Source organism: Panthera uncia (genome assembly GCF_023721935.1).
Source record: "Panthera uncia isolate 11264 chromosome C1 unlocalized genomic scaffold, Puncia_PCG_1.0 HiC_scaffold_3, whole genome shotgun sequence".
Taxonomy (NCBI): domain Eukaryota; kingdom Metazoa; phylum Chordata; class Mammalia; order Carnivora; family Felidae; genus Panthera; species Panthera uncia.
In genome coordinates, this window is record NW_026057584.1 from 42288846 (window position 1) to 42304283 (window position 15438).

The 15438-nt window shown below is 37.6% G+C and overlaps 1 protein-coding gene across 4 annotated transcripts in view; it reads left to right on the plus strand.

Moving 5' to 3' along the window:
* Positions 1-15438, plus strand: part of TMEFF2 (transmembrane protein with EGF like and two follistatin like domains 2) — a 235447-nt gene that overhangs the window by 115467 nt on the left and 104542 nt on the right. The window lies entirely within an intron of this gene.

Genomic DNA, 15438 nt, shown 5'->3' on the forward strand with positions numbered 1-15438 from the left:
CCTTCTCTACCTTTCCATGTAAGGCTAGGAAGAAGCCATATATTTCTGGCTTCATATCATCATCTTCAAACCGTCATCGAGGAAAGCTGATATCGTCACTCATTAAACTGCTTCTTATTCAAAACCCATGCTATTTGCTGATACTACTCTTTCCCATACTTTAGGTATAAGCTGCTGAACTCCACATCACTGCCTTTTTCCTCAATGAATCAGTGCTTGCTCACTTTTGTATGCTCTGTTCCAGGGTAACCATCAGTTAGGTACCTGGGAGTTGGTGAAATCAGCGCAATGGAACAGATTGCATTCATGCTTCTCAGCCGCATGTTCCAACATAATCAAGTTACGCTAGGTTATGCAAGGGTATTCAGTAGAAACAAACATCTCTTAAAAGAACCCAGGTTTGTTTGTTTGTTTGTTTGTTTGTTTATTATTTTTTTTATTCTCACCACACATTTACTACAGAGTGACTGGGTAACGTGCTAGGTGAGGGCAGCATTGCAATCACTCAGGGACCTCGGCAGATGGAATAGGTCTCTTGAATGTTGACTTTATACCTTCACCTAATCAATCAGCAGATCTGGTCCATCCTCTCTCCAAATTATGTGCCCACCTTCTATTATTTACTATCACCGTGCCATAGCCTTCTAATTTGGCCTCCATTCCCGCCCCTCTCGGGCATTCTTCAATAAAAGGGAAGATCTTCAACCAGCTATCACTTCCATTCAACAACTCACTGGCCAGAACTAGTTCCAGGGCCTATTTAATATCCAGGGAAAGGTAATCTCTCCCTGTGCCCAGACATTTTATGCACAACATGTAACTACCACAGAGTCTCTCTTCTATTTCTTCTCAATACTGGCCCCCATAGTTCCTCAGACTCCTCAACCTCATTTTTGCTGCCTGGAAATGTGATCCTATCTTCTCATTACCTGGAACTGCTACAACACAAAAGACCTCAAATTCTGGAATTCCCCTCTCTGACCATTACTTCCCATCACCTCCCAAGCCCTGAGCTGAGAATAGATATAAGAGCAAATAAAGCATATGACTTGACCTTGAAGAACTCACAGGACATTGGGAGAATCGGTGAATCAACCCTACTTCTTCAATGTGCTACATACAAAGAGTGTGTTGGGGACACACACCAAGAGCTCTACACATCCTGGGAATAAAGGACAAGGGCGGAAAGTGAGGGCACCTTTGCTGAACAGTGTGGGGCTACACCAGAGTCTTCAAGTTAGAGTCAGAATTGGCCATTAAACAGTAGAAACTGCACGTGTGAATCCCACCCAGGCAACCATGAGGAGCTATACCATTAGGAGCATGCTGGGTGCCTAGAGATGAAGACAGAGTGATAGGTTGGTGGTAATTCATAAATGACTTTATTTTATTTTCTTATTAACTATAATTTATTGTCAAATTGGTTTCCATGCAACACCCAGTGCTCATCCCAACAGGAGCCCTCCTCCAGTGCCCATCACCCACTTCCCCTCTCCCTCACCCCCCATCAGCCCGCAGTTCTCAGTATTTAAGAGTCTCTTATAGTTTGCCTCCCTCCCTCTCTGTAATTCTTTTTCCCCCTTCTTCTCCCCATGGTCTTCTCCCCATGGTCTTTCCCAAGATCCACCTATGAGTGAAAACATATGGTATTTATCTTTCTCTGCCTGACTTCTTTCACTTAGCATAATACCCGCCAGTTCCATCCACGGTGCTGCAAACGACCAGATTTCATTCTTTCTCATTGCCAAGGAGTATTCCATTGTATATATAAACCACATCTTCTTTATCCATTCATCAGTTGATGGACATTTAGGCTCTTTCCATAATTTGGTTATTGTTGAAAGTGCTGCTGTAGACATTGGGGTACATGTGCCCGTATGCATCAGCACTCCTGTATCCCTTGGTATACAATGGTAAGGACTGTGGGTTTTTATCCTAAAGGTAATAAATAGGGAAACTTTAAACAGAGTTGTATTTATACTTAATATTTATATTTTTAAATATAATATGTATCATTCAAGTTTGCTTATTGACCAATATATTTCATACTCATTAGAAATACTTCCTTGATTTCTAAACTGACTTTAAAAAAAAAAACTCATTAACTTCTAAACTGAAATTACAATCTTTTTTGAAGTTTATTTATTTTGAGAGAGAGAGAGAGAGAGAGAGAGAGAGATTATGAGTGGGGGAAGAGCACAGAGAGAGGGAAAGAGGGAATCCCAAGCAGACTCCTCACTGGCAGTGCAGAACCAGTAAGGTAGGGCTTGATCCCATGAACCACATGAGATCATGACTTGAGCCGAAATCAAGAGTCAGACATTTAACCGACTGAGCCACCCAGGCACCCCTAAACTGAACTACAATCTTTTTTTTTTTTAACGTTTATTTATTTTTGAGACAGAGAGAGAGACAGAGCATGAACAGGGGAGGAGCAGAGAGAGAGGGAGACACAGAATCCGAAATAGGCTCCAGGCTCTGAGCTGTCAGCACAGAGCCTGATGCGGGGCTCGAACTCACGGACCGTGAGATCATGACCTGAGCCGAAGTCGGACGCTTAACCGACGAGCCACCCAGGCGCCCCTGAACTACAATCTTAAATTAGATGAACAACAGTAAAGCTCTACAAAAATAGAAGAGTAAAAAAAAAAAAAAAAAAAAAAAAAGTTTGCTACTAATTCCATCAGTATAACACTCAATGTAATAGTACAAATGTGTTGACCTTTTAAAATGTTTTCTTCTTGCATCTATTGTGTTTATCAATGTGTTTTTATTTATTCACAAAGTTAAATCATATTTTTATGCCTGATAATTTTAGCATAGATGTATTTCAATACTGTAATTATTAAGACAAACATTAAGCAGAAGCAATAAGCTACAGTCCCTATTAAACCTAAATCTTCATGGCTTAGACAAAGGGCAACTTTCCCTAAAACCTGAAGATTTTTTTCCCTAAATCTATAAAAAAAGCAGAGAAATTAATTTATTTCCAATTATCTTACAATGCAGGTATAAGGTGTTCAAAATAAAAGGACCATTAATTTTGATGAAACTATAAATGAAAGTGGTCTGAGTTTAAAAATCTAAAGTTTAGAAAATTGGTGTCATTATGAATTCCCAATAGATCATTGCTAATATTAAAATTTTTTATCACTTTCCATTCATCGCTGGATATCTTTGGCAATCTAATGGCAATAAAATTTTCTCTAAAATCCATGCAATTTTTAAAAAATCTAGACGTCTTTCCCACAATTATTTATTCTTTCCACTTGGCAGATTCAGACTGAGCTAATGGTTCTGTAAGTAGACATATTGATTAGCCAGAAGTCAATTTCCAAGCTAGTCCAGCATTCTAGCTTTCTTAGGCAATTCTGTGGGTTTTGTTTTGTTTTGTATTTTCTTTGTTTCCATTTTGTGGAAGACGTTCCTGTCTTCTTTCACACCTCAAATTGGGTAATCCTGCCCTTTCTATCCTTACACTTTTGAGAGTACATTTTTTTCTTGTCTTCTTTTGTTTATGTTGACTTGAAATAGTATATGTGCAAGCACTTCTTCTGGGGGGGAGTAAAACAGAAGACAGCAGGGCCTGCCTTACTTGGTTGCAAGTAGGGCTGATTCCAAAATGTATTTCACAAGAGAGGTCTTCAAGAGTACTAGGGAGTAGGCAATATGTTACCGATTTGAACCCCGAGCTTGAGAGACAGCTGTAAACTAGAAAAGGAAGACACAATAGTAACCGAACTCCACCAACTAGAGCCAGTAGGCAGTAGGGAAATTATAGAAATGAAACAGGTACTCTCAGTATGGAACAAGTGGGGGTGGAGGAAGATACGTTCCTAGATCGAGCACCAGACCGATCTGATCACAGACTTACCACAAACACTGAATTCCAGCCCTGACATTTTCCTATTATTTTAGTGTTTGTGATTCCCAGAATTAAAGACTGGACTTGAGATAGCAAAACTAGGCTGGAAAATATCACAGGCACTTCCAAAAAATTATTGCTTTAACTACCAGTTTTATGAAATGCTGTGACCTCTTAAAATTGGCTTCATTATTACTGCTGCTCTTTTATTTCATTGGCCTATTTATATCAATATGTTATATATTCAAACAAGTCTTGATCTTTATAAATTTCATTTTTAAGTCTCACTTGGAGCTGGGAGTCAAAACCAGACAGAATATGGTTTTTGGGCTTTTTGTGAAAGCCAAAGCCCATAGCAGGCAAGTGGGGGTAGGGGGTGGAGATAAAGCCTTATTGAATGAATTCTTACCTCCATCAATAAAAAAGAGAAAGAAAATGTCACTTTGGTGCTTTCTTTGTTCTGAGATCCCGTACACTAGAACAAAAAGGCTTGGAGCTTTGGACAATTTCTGAGAGTATCTATCAGGGACTTCCCATCCACTTCTCACCTGCACCTTCCTCAGTCCGTTTCCCTCCTTCACGTAAGACACTAAATGGGATATTGTGGTGCAAGACATCCTCTGTAAGTTGCTCAGTATTTTTCTTTCTCCATTGTGTTATGTTGTTTGGGATTCTTATTTCCCTGCTCCCACAAAGACTCCTACTTCAGTATCAGTCCAAGGCCACTTACAAGGGCCAAAAATTCACGTTTGTGACACTCAGCCTTAGACATCCTTCAAAGAACCTTGTCGCCTGGAATAAGATAATGACTTTATTTCACCTTTAATACTTTCTTAATGCTCACACCTTAGGGTGGCAGAGCATGTTAGAGGATGCAAAACACTTTCACACATCCTTCCATTTAATCTTCCCCACCGCCTGGAAACTAAGCAAGGCAGCCTTCTCATTTTTCACATGAGAAATCGGGGGGATCAAGAGAGAATCTAGGCAACCCAAATCCAACCCTCCCGGCCCAAGGCCTGAATTCTGTATGTCATCCAGTTGCCTTTAGATTACTTCATGTCATTTTCTATTTTAAATGGCGTGATCAGATTTGCATTTCAATGAGATACATGGGAGATATATTTAAGAGAAGCAAGTTTGCAAGTACAGAGGTCAGGTAGCTAGAAGTTTAGGCAAAGCATGATGCAGATCGGAACTAGTTCAGTGGTGACAAGACGGAATGGGAAAATATTTAGGAGATAAACATGGCATGTAAATTGTTACCAGATTGTGAAGCCCCTTTAGCAAAACAAACATTAAGTAGGTTCGAGTTAACTCCGTTGCCAATTTAGTCGTTATCTGATGATTCAAAGGAAACTTTCAACATCACAAAATGCCTTTAAGTTCTCAACACCAAATGTCATGTACTAAATACATACAGAAGTGCAAGCTAATAAAGATACATCTTTATTCATCAGAGATTTGCTAATTAGGAGAATTAAGCACCAAGTTGGGAAGCAACAAATTAGTAGCAGAAAGACTTAGAAAGCCTTCTGTCTTCATTCACATTCACTCTCCTACAGTATTCCACCTCTTTTCCTTTCTTACCACGTCCTGCCAACCGATGGCCTTTCTCTTAAGTAGAGATACGATAGAGGTAATAAAGACACCCAGCGGAGACCTGTTTCATCTTTCCCTTTCCAGTGTCACCACCTCCATACGTCTGCACCCACATAATCTGCCATCCTTCCTGGGGTGGAAGACGCGTCCCTACCTCTGAGACCAACCACTACACCTGCGTCTAAACCCATCCCTCCTCAAGGACACTGCTTCCCTCATCGTCCTCTTTCTCTCTGCATACACTTGTTCCTCTCCACTCCCTCATGCTTGTCAGAATACGGTGATGCCTCAACGCCATCCTTCCATAAAAACCCTTTTCCTGACTATACATCCTTATCCCACGAATGCCTCATTCTGTGTTGTCCTCATCAGCAACTCTGTACTCCGCTGTCCCTCACATTTACTGTTTCCGCCTCCTAATCTTTTCTGTCTCCTCTCATGAGGATTTGGTATTCACCGTGCTCTACAGCAACTCATTTAACCCAAGCCAATGTTCAGAATTCACCAATAAAAAAATAAATGTCTCATCGTTCAGGCATTTAGTAAGAAAAACATTTAAATTATTGATATGAATTTGTGTAAAATGATTCAAATCCATGATACTGAGGATAAGAAGAGTATTTTTGTTTGTAATTATCACATGATTGATATGATAGAGTTGCCTGAAGTCTGACATAGTAACTTGCTTTCATGAATTCTGGTATGCATGATGTCAAACAAAGTAAGCATTTTTCTTTTCTTATTTTATTTTTTCCATCCTTCCTTCCTTCTCTCATTTCTTCTTTCCTCATTTCATTTCTCTGTCGCTTCTTTTTTTTTTAATCGGCTGAGTACCTTTGGTTCTAGCTCGATAGGACTGTATGAAATCAGTCAGACTTCAGTGATGGCAGTTGAATTGTGCATCAACATAGTAGCATCGTATTCATCTCTTAAATTATTTTCAGTTGTGCAGAAGATAAATTACATGTGATTTCTAAAGGAACTTTGTCAAGCTCTAGCAAACTAGTTTAATTATGAAAAATTAAATTTTCTGTAATGATCTCTTCTTTTGAGTGTTTAATATAAAATTACATTTGCTCAGTCGTGAACTTAGGTCTTAGACTTTCAAGTGGTTTTTAGAATTTTAGATCATTATGTGTAAGTGTAATTGTAGCCTTCCTCTAGTTTTTGGCACTTAAATCACTTAAAAATTAAAAATTGTCGGTGGAACTGTACCTCTTTTAATTAAACTGAAGCAAAGATAATGGATTTCCTCCCTAAAATCTGAAACATCTTATTGCCTCGTGGAGCCAGTACATACACACGATGAATCTGGGTTAGTTTTGTAAAGAGCACGGCAAAATGCTACTTCTCTTGCTTCAGAATTTCAGTAATATGATGTAATGGCATAATTATTTTTCATATAACAAATATCCTTGCATTATAATATGAATAAAAGGAAAATATTTCTTATTCTTATTTTTCTTTAAAGTCATATTGGGGTTTCTAGGGAAATGTTGGGAAATACAACAGAACATGACCAAGGCTTAGAATTATCTGAGCCTCTAAGAACTGTCAGCAGCTGCCATCATTTAAATTCCACTTACATGGGAAAGGCATGTGAGAGGTAAAACTGGCATACAAAAGGCAAAATAGACAAGTCGTTCCAATTAAAGAAGAGTTCTGATTTAAAAACTTCCCATTGTTGGGGGGCACCTGGGTGGCTCAGTCGGTTAAGCGTCTGACTTCGGCTCAGGTCATGATCTCGCGGTCCGTGAGTTCGAGCCCCGCGTCGGGCTCTGTGCTGACAGCTCAGAGCCTGGAGCCTGCTTCAGATTCTGTGTCTGCCTCTCTCTCTGACCCTCCCCTGTTCATGCTCTGTCTCTCTCTGTCTCAAAAATAAATAAACATTAAAAAAAACTTTTTTAACTAAAAAATAAAATAAAAACTTCCCATTGTTTAAGTGGAATTTTCCTTCATTGGAAGGTAAACTCAAAGTTCAGCTTTTCAGTGATAATGAAATAATAACTTCTGGAAGTAATTCAAAATGAAACATCGTTGTTCATAATTTAGTAATCAAAGTAATTTTAGTAACAACAGTTATATTGAATGTTATCACTGATTTAAATCTTTTTTCTATGTAAACAAAGCGGAAAAAGTTAAGTCTGCCAAGAATTACTTTGTCAGTCGACCTACCTAGGAAAGACACAACAACAGCAGCAACTTTGAATACCTGATTGATAGCAACCATAAAACGGAAAAAGAAGAAGGCATTCTAGATTTAGCAAACATTCAGATTAAGGCCTACATAAAATGTATGGAATTTTTTTTCAACTGTAGAGTAATGGAAACGAGTTTAGAACCAATACATGTGGGTCACGTTTAAGCTCAGAAGTCTCATTCTTTTTGTGGACACAGTGATGTGCTAGGGATTGCCTGTTTCATTTCAGGCTTGGTGCATGTGGAGGCTTCTATTCATACATGCTTGTACTACGTTTAATGTTTATGCTACGCTTGATTTAAATGGGACACCGTATATATGTCAAGGAGATCTACTAGTGAGCTACATGATGAAGGCGATGGGAACCATCCACAGACTGGGATAGGTTCTGCTATGCTGTGAAAAAATAAAAATGTTAAAAAGAAACACACCTTAACTATTGCAGAATATGTGTTGCCATAGAAAATAGATAGCAAAAAGTTTGAAGGCAGAGTTGCAGAAAATTACAAGTAGATCTAGGGTTGTGTAGGTAAGTAATGCGACCGAAATCTGAGGTGTGGAAAACAAGTGTGAAAATACATTTCCTTAGCATTAACTGGTAACATTCATTGATATCTTATTAGTCATCTGTCACTGGGTAAATGTCGAGTTGCAAATGACTTCAAAATCTCAGAGGCTTGGGGCACCTGGGTGGCTCAGTTGGTTAAGCGTCTGACTCTTGATTTCGGCTCAGGTCATGACATCGTGGTTTGTGAGTTTGGGTCCTGTGTGGGGCTCTGTGCTGACAGTGTGGAGCCTACTTGGGATTCTCTCCCTCCCTCTCTCTCTGTCTCTGTCCCTCCCCACTCACATGCATGTGCTCCCTCTCTCTTTCTCTCAAAGTAAATTAAAAAAAAAAAAAAAAAACTCACAGGTTTATAACATCAGTGGTATAATTCTTGCTCTCATGGCTGCAGCTAACTGTGGCTGTGCTCTGAATATCATCTCATTCTGGGATTGGTTAAAGGAACCACTCCTGGGCGCCTGGGTGGCTCAGTCGGTTGGGCATCCGACATCGGCTCAGGTCATGATCTCACGGTTCATGAGTTCGAGCCCCGCGTCGGGATCTGTGCTGACAGCTCAGAGCCTAGAGCCTGCTTTGGATTCTGGGTCTCCCTCCCTCTCTGCTCCTCCTCTGCTCACACTCTGTGTCTCCCTCTCTCTCACAAAAATAAGTAAACATTAAAGAAAATTTAAAAATAAAGTAACCACTCCTATTCTGGAATATGCCTTTTTTATGCAAAGGGAAAGAGCAGGAAAGTAGAAAGCCACATAATGGCTTTTATATAGCTTCTCATTTCCATCCATATTTCAGTGGCAAAAGCAAGTCACAAGACCAATAGTGGCACCATGGAACTCAATGGAAATATGGATGTGGAAAGGAATTATACAGTCTTTTTATTGGAAAGTGTAGAAACATAATGGGAAAAATAAAACAATCTACTATAAATGTCATATGTCAATAATGTTTTTCATGGTGAATGTGAGACTATAGATAAGTTTGAGAAGTTAGAGCAAATGTGTCACAAGTCGGTCATTTAACAGTGACAGGCGGGAGTCTTCGTTAGTACAGAAATCTCTGGCCTTTGCCTTTGAAATTAACAAAAACAAGTAGGGCAGCTGTGTAAAGTAAAACTAATTTTAAAAAGGCAGAAGTGTGATACATGACAATAAATATGCGAAATGTAAACTACGGTAATTAAAAATATATTGTCATAAAGTTCTTAAATTGTTCGTGAAGTAATAAAGAGGCATGTTGTAATTCTTTTGTTGTTTTTTGGGGGAAGGCAGATCCAATTTTATTAGAAATATACTATTCCTGTAGATCTTTAAGTACTCTTCCCAAATTCTAGTATACTTGATGATACAGAAATCGAGTTTGCTTGTTTTTTTTATTTAACGCATTTTATAATTCTTAAAGCAACCACCAAAATAATAACATAAAAAGTATAACCAAAAAAATTAGAAGAGATAAGATAAAATGAACAAGATGGAATATTTGATTCACCTAAATGAAAGAAAACGATACGATAGAAAAGACAACAGAGGAACCCAAAAAGATAGGCCAACTATGAATCAAGTACCAAGTTGATGGACTTAAAACCAAACATCTTGATTATTGCATTAAAGTAAATTCATGAAATGCCCTGATTAAATGCAGACATATTCGGCCTGGGTAAAAAAGAAAGATCCAACTGTATGTTGTTTTCAAGAAACACCCTTTAAACACGTAACAGACATGTTGGGTGTAAGTAAATAGAAACAGTAAGCAAACAAAAGCTGCTATGGCTATATACATTTCAGAACAAAGTTGATTTCAAGATGAATAGTGTTACCAGAGATTAAAAAGGGGCACTTCATAACAATAGAAGGGTCACTTATTTAAAAAGACATAAGACTGTTAAGTGTTTACACACCCAATATCAAAGCTTCCAAATACAGGACAAAAGAAAACAACACGGCAAAAGAGCTCTAAAAATAATTTTACTGTCACTGATAGAGATTTTAAATACCTTTCTTGGGAAAAGATAGAACAATTAAACAAAAGCTTAGTATAGTTATGGATGCTTCGAATAATATGAACCATCAACTTAAGCTCATTAACATTTATAGAAAACTACTCCTCAAAAAAAGTTACACCTTCTAAAATTCATATGGAATATTCAAAAAGATAGATCATGTTCTTAGCCATAAAACAAGTTTCAGTAATTTCAAAGAATTTAAATTAAACAGAATATGTTCTTCATCCATGATAGAATTATTAAAGATGAATAAAAATAAGATAGCCTGGAAAAGCCTCAAATAGTTTGAGGTTAAAAACATACTTACTAAAATAATCCATGGACCAGAGGGGAAAAAACCCAAAGGATATTACAATATATATTTTGAACATAAATACATGAAAACACAATATATCCATATTCATGGGATGCTGCTAAAACAGTCTTTAGAAGGAAATTTACAGATTTAAATGACTATCTTAGGAAATACGAAAGGTAGAAAATCAAGCTTCCATTTTGAGAAACTAGAAATACAATAGGGGTGTCTGAGTGGCTCAGTCGGTTGAATGTTTGGCTCTTGGTTTCTGCCCAGGTCATGATCTCAGGATTCATGGGATTGAGCCCTGCATTGGGCTCTGCACTGACAGTGTAGAGCTTGCTTGGGATTCTCTCTCTCTCTCTCTCTCTCTCTCTCTCTCTCTCTCTCTCAAAATAAATAAATATTTAAAAAAAGAAAAGAAAAATAATAAAGTAAAACCTGACTATATGGCAGAAAGGAAATAATAAGCATAAGGGCAGAAATCAATAAATAGAAAATGTAAATAGCCTTGTATAGCGAAGTCAAATGATAGTATCGTCATACACAAACTTTCTTAAAATAGAGAAAGTGGGAACACTTTCAATTCATATCATGAGACAGTTTTATTCCTGATACTAAGACCAAACAAGAACAATATAAGGGAAGAAAATCACTGCCAGTATATCCTATGAACACAGATTTTTAAAAATTGAACAAAATATCGTTAAATGAAATCCAGCATTATATAAAAGGATTAAGCTGGACTTATCCCAACAATGGGAGGTTGGCTTAACATGAAGATCAATCAGCATATTTCACTACATCCACAGGTCAAGAGGAAAAAACCCTGTCCATAGGGGAAAAACAAAGAACCTCAGCCTCTACCTCACGACTTCTGACAGCATTCACATCTGACAAAAATTGAAACCTAAATATATTCAAGATTCCTGCAACTTGAGAATAAAAAAGAGAAACAAGAATAATTTGTACTTGACACCCAGTTGTCCAAGAGATGTAAAAACTAACATGTACAAAAAGTTTTTTACCAGCTTGATTAATAAATACTCAGTTATTGTTTCCAGCTAGTGACTGAAAACAACCATGTTTTGCAACAAGAAAATGGTACATTTTGATATATTCATTTAACTGAATACCAAGCAATAAAGAGAAATAAACTGCTGATACACATTGCTACCTGAATTAACCTCAAAAACTATGATGCTGAGTGACAAAGGTGAGCACAATAATTAAATACTGTGTGATTCCCTTGATGTGATTTTCTAGAATAGTTAAAACAGATTTCTGCGGTGACAGAAATCAGATCACTGATCTGCCTTATATAGAGACAGAGTGGAGGTAGGATGATGGCTGGGAAGGGGGCCCAAAGGAACCTTCTGGGATGATAGAGTTGTTCCTTGTCTTGATGGGCATTCCCCAAAACTGATTGAAAGATACACTTAAGATCTGAGCATTTCAATGAATATAAATGTTAGTGCAATTTTTGACAAAATAAGTGACATTGAATAACTGTTTGAACATTATTATTTCGTGATGTTTTCAGACATGGCATAACACAGGTTAGGCTAGCAAGAGACCCAGGAGACACTACAGTGAGCCAGGAAGAGAATATGGCCCAGCAGGCGCATCCAATGTGAAGACCTGTGTTGGGCCAGAACAAGGTGGTGATAAAGGAACTTTGGTAACCTCCAGATGAAACCACCAGGGGCAAGGAGAGTTGAGAGAGAAGCGATTTGATTATCTCTTATAATCCCCCAATTCAGAATCTCCGGGGATGAAAACAGGGCTAACTACAGGGCTCCACAATTGGTAAAATATGCTTGTAGGAGCACTGCCTCCTTCACCCCTCACATTTCCCTCAGTCAGTTGCTGAAATCTAAGTTTCTACAGAATAAAGGGAAATAATGATTTTACCTCACAAAATAAAAGGATTAAAATGCAAATGAATAGTTGAACTAATACTTTAGGATAAATGACTTTTATTCCCATGTAATCAGTGGACGAATGCAAATGATGAAGCACTGACCCTTCTCATTTCTGACAACGTAGAAAGAACGGGAAGAAGAAATAGTCCAATTCGATACACATTTACTGAGCATCTACCGTGTGCTAAATCAGTGGTTTTCAGGCTTTTATGACTGTGACCTTTAGTAAGGAATGAAATTTATATTGCAGCTCTGTGTAGATGTACATACGGATAACTAAAACAGTGTTGTAAAATAAAACCTATACTTGCTAAACGAGATGCACTCAGTGTTTTCTATTCTGGTATATTCTCTCTCATGTTTACAAAAACTTGGTAAGTGACCCACTACCTTTTCACTACCTGCTAATAAATTATGGATTGTGGGTTGAAAAACACAGTGCTACCCTTGCTACCCAGAATGTGGTCTGTGGACCCAGAGCGTCGGCCTGTGGGGGCTTGTAAGAAAATTATAACCTCGCACCTACTGAATCAGAACCTGCATTTTAATCAAACCTCCGGATGCTCCCTGTGGAATTTAATGCGTCACAAGTCCTGTGCTCAACAACGCAAGGAGAGAATGCTCGGGACAGACAAAGTCTTCTTGCTTAGGGCAGAGATTCTTAGGCAGGGATGGTCCGTTTTTTAGAATATACGTATCCAGGCATCAAGGCTACAACTCCAGTGTCTACAAGGATATCCTAGGCAGTTATGCCAAAAACTAAAAATAAATGAACAAAATCTACCAGAGCTTCTGAGCCCCACCCTATTTAAGAACCACTGGTCTGCTTGCTTCAATGAAAACCACATACCAATTTATTACAAAGGTTCAGGTAATATGGAGCGATGTTACTTTAGTTTTCATTGTGGATGACTTCAAATACAATCACTTTATTCCCCAAATATTTATTGATGGAGGCATTGCCACTGCTGCTTCTGAATTGGCCGCTTCATCCGTATGGGAGAATTTGCAGACATCTTCATTCTACCAATGACCGTCCGTTTATAGAAATGAAACATGACTTCGAGTAGAAACATTAGTAATAGTTTTGCTGAGTTAGCACAACTCATCCCCTAGATTACTTCCAGTAGATCCGTAACCTCGGATCTCTACTGCAAAAGAAAACGGAGCTGCCCCTAAGTGGCCGTAACTGCTCATTAAGGACCTTCCCGTTGCGTTCGTATGTTTCCTGAGGGTGGGAAGTTTTAGTCTGGAAGCTGCTAATAATCTTGCTAACACTAAAAGGCTCTCTCCCATTAGCAGCTTCTGTGTTGCATTAATAATAAGAAAGTAATAAAGAGGCCGCAGCTGTTCGTTCTCTCCTGAGGAGAGACCACAGCTTCCTTCTTATCCCCATGGTCCACTGTATTAAAGTAATAGAGTGGATAATAACTGCTGTCTATTCTATCAAAGTCTAAAATTCCTTCTTCTTTCTGGGGAGGAATACCTTTTCTCAAGTCTTCCAAATTTAAAACTATACCCTCCATACTTTTGTAATTGAACTTGTCTCTTTAATTCATAATTCTTTTGAAATGTGAGTGCAAACCATCAAGAACAGAGGGGGAAGAAAAGTTGCTTTGGAAAAACTAAATATTTCTACCTTTCCTGAAAAAAAACTATAAAACAGTGAACTCTTTCAGATATCTTCCTGTCTTTTTTTTTGGTAAATCAAATCACTTACGTGCACAGCAGTAAATTAAAGAAAAGCAAGGAATAAAGTCCTCTGCTTTTGTAAATGTTAAAAACTCTCTTGCTAATAGAGAATAAATGAGGAAAATATCATATTAAAACAAAATAAGTAGGATTGGACTTGTTAGTTTCCATGTGCTTCTTAATACATTCTGTCTTTGTTAAAGACGATGTGATCTTATTAGGGTCCATAAAGATTGGAGAAATTTCCATACTTAATTGCTTATTTTCTTTTTCTATTGAAAATAGTTAACCTTTTGCAGAAGTGCACTTTTAAAGATTCTCTTGATTTATGGGGCGCCTGGGTGGTTCGGTCAGTTAAGCGCCCAACTCTTGGTTTCAGCTCAGGTCATGATCTCACATCTTCGTGGGTTGGAGTCCCACGTCTGGCTCTGTGCTGCCAGTGCAGGGCCTGCTTGGGATTCTCTCTCTCCTCTCTCTGCCTCTGCCCAACTTGCATTGTCTCCCATCTCTCTCAAAAATAAAATAAAAACAAAAATGTTTAAAACAAAAAGATCCTCTTGATTTACATCTGTTTGGTTTTTTTTAAGTATATGATCTGTCCACAGAATAAAATTACCTGTAGAGTAGTTAGGTTGTTGCAATTTGTCATCTATAACCAAAACTATTTTTTACTTTCAACTGTATATTTTTTTAATTGGATAAATAGTAATCCATCATCTCAAAAGTGTTGCTCAGATTTTCATTCCTTGGAGTCAAAATATTTGAGTCCAACTTACACGACTGTGTCCTGATTTTGAAAAGTTAATTTTGTAATTAAGTTATATATTGCATAATTTATACTTGTAATTTATGGGAGAAAAAAAGACCAATATGAATAATTTTCATCAATGAGAATATGTATTTTTTAAATGAAATATATGTTCATAATCCTCCTGGAGGAAATCACTGTGATGGGCTCTGTGCAATATTTATATAAGATTCAAGAAATTACTGTATAAACCAGCTTAAAGTTTTTTTCTACAAACTTATAATCAACATATTTTCCTTATAAGTACTAAACATTTTGCAAAAAAAAAAAAAAAAGAGAGAAGACATATCTAATAAGTCAAGACTGCCCTTTTAAATGTTTTTAATTATGTATAAAAGTCTTTGAATGAAAAAGATTTATAATTTAGGAAAGAGAAAATGCAAAGTATTGTTTGTAAAGTAAACACGAGATATTTCCTCTAGGCAAGTAACAATCTAAATCCCTTTTAATTAATAACTCATATGGTCTACTTATTAACCAAGTCTTTTTG